The following is a 5,654-nucleotide window of genomic DNA, read 5'->3' on the forward strand; positions in this document are numbered from 1 at the left end:
TCATGTTTTTTTAAATTCATATATATATTGTCTTTTTTTGTGATTCACAATTAATATATACATTGTTCGTGTATGTGATTTATATGTATATATTTTTATTGATTCTCTTTATTTTATTTTTTTTGTGTGTCTCTTTGTTACTCTTTATTTTAGTTAGATATATTCATTTATTTCTCTGCATTGATGCTCTTTTTATTTGAAATATTATGATAATTTAGAGTGTATGTTGTGACCCGTGTGATATTCGTTAATTCAGTGTATTTTTTTAGATGATTTATGTTATAATGTGTTTAAGGAGTACTTAAAATTATAATATAATATATAAATTTATAATATGATTTATAGTATGCTAAAATATTAGGATATTATCATATAAATATTTTTTTATTTGTCCATTAGATTCAACTATATAAAATCTTGAAAATTATACAATTATGTAATTAGTTATTTTTTCATATAATTATTGTATTGATCATTTACATTAGTGAAACTATTTTCATTATTAATATTTATAAATATGCTATTATTTGTATAATTTATCGAATCATCTTATTTGTTTAAATTTAATTCTATTGAATTAATTATTTAAGGTGCCATCACTATTTCTATTTTTAAAGAATTTTTTAAATATTATTTAACAATTCTAATAACATAATAACAATTAAAAAAGACAAAACAAAAAATTTTTTAATGTAAAAATAGGACAAAAAGAATAAATTTATTTAATAATTTTTCAGGATATATATTTTTTTATAGATAATTATTGTAAGGCATGAAAAATTATTAAATTCTAACAATAATTATTAAGGATAAATGATTATTATCTTTAAAAATAATGTCAATTTAAATTATATATAAATAAATCATGCCAAATATAACAACTTAAAAGGGTTACTTTTGAAAGAATATAGTTTATGATATTTAATTTTTTACTATTTATTAAAAAAAAGCATAATTACTTAACGATATTTATTTTTTAAATTTACTATGTATGCAATTTTACTTATTTATTTTGTTGACAAAATTTTATTCATAATGGTAATTCTTCTAATGGTGTAAATGCGAAAAATTATATTTTTACTTTTTTGATATAATCGATATATTATTAATAATGAATATTAATTAACCCCTCATATTTTTAATCAAAGCATTTTGACGATAGTTTCTATTTATAGATATTAATGAATGATTGTTTCTTTAAAAATAAAATGCATTATAATTTTAGGTTATTTCATAAATAACAATAATACTTTATTATTTCTTTAAAAATAAATTGCTTTATGATTTTAGGTTATTTCACAATAATAATTGATGTTCATAATATTGAATTACTCTAAATTTTTTATTTTCTATCGTTAGTAGTTAATTCCAAATTAAAAAGATTATGTTGAATTGTTGAATAGTCAAAGTATAACCGGAGTTAATTTAGTTTATTTGTTTATTAATATAATTAATTGAAAGCATAAATGTAATTAACACAAGCAAATAATTAGAAAAATAGAATGTTAGTAATTACTTAAAATAGATAACAAAATAAGTTATAAGGTATTACTTTATTTAAATTATTAATAATTAAAAGAATAAAAGGTCAGTAATTTTTTTTAAAATAGACATTAAATTTTAGTTTTGTGGTACTAATTTATTTGAGTTGTTAATAAAATTTTATAATTTTCAGATTTATATCTACTCAATTTATGTATCTACCTAATATACTAAAACTGGGTTTTTCCCCAACTAATAAGGGTGACGTGTCAATCTCTCGTGAGTCCATTTTTCATCCAAAACGAATGAAATTTTTATAAAAAATAATTTTATTAAAATTATATTATTATAATATAATTAATATTTAATGAATAATATATAATTATACTAATTTAGGAACATATCTTCATTATAATTATATCAAATCAATATTTAATACACTATTAAACTACTTATCAATTATAATGCGTAATTACTGTACATAATAAAAAATTGCCTTAATAATAAGTAATTTACATATTTATTTTTGTTTTACTAAGGTCTATAAATAGTGTTTTTCTATGGTACATTAATTTAAATTTGAGAGTCAGCTTATAATTTTATATTTAGTATTTTTTTACTACATCATAGAATAAGAATGTATTCTTCGTTTTTTATTGAAGTTGATCCTTTTAAGGTATAATTTATAATTTTTTATAATATTTTTCATATATTCATCCTATTATATTATTCTTTTAATAATTTATTAATTGTTGTTACTCTAAGTTATTCTTATCGTCTAATGTTCTAGTTCGATTGTCTTTTACCACAATCGTTTACAATGCATCACATCTATGAAATACATCATCGAGTTGTCTTCACTAATTCAGGTTCCAACTACATGGATGTAAGCGTTCAAAGAAGGGGCAATAATCTCTACTTTACCGAAGGATGGTTGGATCTACTCACCTATTATGACCAACCTAATGGAATGTGGTTAAAGTTAGCTTTCTTGGGAGGAGCTCGATTTTTGATTGAGGAATCGCATCCACGGAACATTATAAGGCAAGTTCAAGTTCCATCCCCTCCATGCTTTTAACGTCTGCCCGAAAATCTTCGAAGTGGAGTACATAATGAGATTGAATTCTCTCAGTTTAAGTTCAGTTTTGCTAAATTCGTGACAAATTCGGATATGCAATTTCAACGATTGGTAATATATTTAAATTTTCTTATTTTAAGTTATTCATTATTAGAATAATTTTATAACATATTGTGATTTTTTTATAAATTACCGGCTTTCTTTTGCATGCATGCATGCAATACCATTGAGAGGAAGAAGGGTTAGTTTGGTCGGTGTGGCAATTTTATACCTTGCCGCATTGCATGGATAGCGGATGATGAAGCTTATTTAATAAGAGAATGGTTTGAATTTGCACGAATTCTAAATGTTGATATTTACGATGTTATTTTAGTTGGTTATCATTACGAGAATGACTCTATACTATACGTGATTAAGAACTAGAATAGATTTAATATTGTTTAAGTAATTTGATTTTAATATTAGTATTTGATTAAATTATAATTAAAAAATTTTAAATTATTGCCTCAATTTATATATTATGAGTATTTTTCGTGGATGTACTATTTTTAAATAATTTAATAATTAATAAAAAGAAAAGTATAGGTAAACAATAAAAATATTAAATAATGTAAATAATAAATATATCGGATGTTCATTTTACTAGTGTATGGATGGTTATTTTAATATTAAAATTTAGAGGGTTAATTTAGAAGTGTGGTGTGTTTTAATTTGATTGGTCGTTGTTCATATTGTTTAACAAAATTATTGTCCCCCTAGCATTTTCCTTAATAAAATGAAGTGGTGTCAAATATATTATTTAAGTTTATTTTTATCCTTTATTTCTTTATTTGTATTTTCATTATATTTGACAAAAAATCTCTACCTAAACATATAGTTAACCTAAACACAATTTAGTTGCCAATAAAAATCAATTTTATCTATAAAAAATAATGAAATATATATCTTTTGATATTATATTAATATAGAAAGTAGACATTATGATATAATAATATCTTTAATTGTATTATAATTAGCTCATAAATAATATATATTTATATTATTTTAGAAAATTTTTTTTATTATAATTATATCAAATCAATATTTAATTCTGATAAAATATGTTAATTATAATTATATCATAAAATTATAATAATTACGATAGCTATGGTATATATTTTAATCATTTATGTAAGTAAATAAACTAGAAAATAATCAAATCACATCATGACGGTAAATAAATAATATAGAATAATATTATACATTTAATTACATTATAATTAGCTCATGAATAATGTATGATTTTATTATTTTAGGAAAATATTTTTATTATAATTATATCAAATTAATATTTAATATATCATTTAAATCTATTTTTTATATAACAATAATATTATATATTTATATATCACTTTTTTAAACTCATTCTTATAAATATTGGCATATAATTAATATAGATAACATATATATTTAGTAAATATCTTTATTAAATTAATTATAATGATTAATACAAGATAATCTCATAATTATAACCTAATTATAGCAAGATTTTTCATAAAAATAATTGACTACTAATTTAAATATAATTGATAGAGTTAAATTGATACAACCAATAAGATTGAGAATATGTAGCAATTATAGCAATTATTATATCAATTATAATAATAATTCACGTGACTTCATATACAGTAATTTTTTAATTATAATTGTCACATAATTATACTTGAATATTATTTAATTTTAGATGTTTTATAGGTAATATTCATTATCACATGAATTATCATCATTACTCAATAATAATAATAATTTTGAATTTATATAATTGATATAATTGATATAGTTCTAATTCTCATTCTCATTAGTATGTAATAATTTTATTATTATGTATTCACACTTTTAATCAATATATAATAATAATAATATTATATGGATATAAAATTAATTAGTTAACAAATTGAATTTAGCTTATGAATTTTTATTTTCTACTCAAATTTTTAATCACTAGTGATTTTATTTTTTATATTTACAGTAAATTTTGACTATAAAAAAAGGACAATTTACATATTTAAATAAAACCATTGAATCCTTTACCCAAATACACAAAATAAATAGTTGTTACATGCTTGTGTAAATTACATTATTATGTAAACCGTGGGAGGCAACCACGATTTCTGATTTGTACATAAACCGTGGTGGGTAGGGACGTTTTATGGAAGGAAAAATATGGCTGTAAACCGTGGCCACCAACCACAGATTATGAAGGAACAGTTTTAGGCATAAACCGTGGGTGGCTACACATGATTATATTAATTTAAGAAAATATCTTCATTATAATAATATCAAATTAATATTTAATGTGCTATTAAACTACTTATAAATCATCGATATTTTTAATCATTCTAATTATATCAATTGATATAGTTCTAATTCTCATTCATATGCAATAATTTTATTAGGAGATAATTGATGCACACATTAATAGTAACCCATTTAATTTGATATCAATTAATGGACGACAACAACAACAACAACAACAACAACAACAACAACAACAACAACAACAATAATAATAATAATAATAATAATAATAATAAAGTCTACACGGTACATGTATTATATTTTAGAAAGGTAAAATATATTTTAAAAAATTAGAGTATTAATAATTAATTATGATTAATATCAATATCAATAATTAATTTTTATAATTATTTTTTGTACTACTAATACATATAGTATTTTTCTTTTTTGTAGAATAAAAAATGTTGTGATTCATAATATTTTTGTAAAGTTATATCGTATGGACATAAGATTAATTAGATAACAAATTGAATTTTAATTAATATGTTTTATTTTTTGCTCATATTTTTTCATTAATTATTTTACTTTTTATATTTACAGTAATATTGAATGTAAAAAAGAAAAAAAATAATATTGAATGTTATCTATTTTATTTATTTAGATTCATAATTAAATTTGATATAATTATAGCAAGTATCTAGGATTAATAATAACATGATAGTATAATTTTAAGTTATATAATATAATAAAAAAATGTAGCAATTTATGTATGCTTCCTATATAGCAATAATATTATATATATTTATATATCTCCTCT

The sequence above is a fragment of the Arachis duranensis genome, chromosome 4 (genome assembly GCF_000817695.3).
Source record: "Arachis duranensis cultivar V14167 chromosome 4, aradu.V14167.gnm2.J7QH, whole genome shotgun sequence".
Classification (NCBI taxonomy): domain Eukaryota; kingdom Viridiplantae; phylum Streptophyta; class Magnoliopsida; order Fabales; family Fabaceae; genus Arachis; species Arachis duranensis.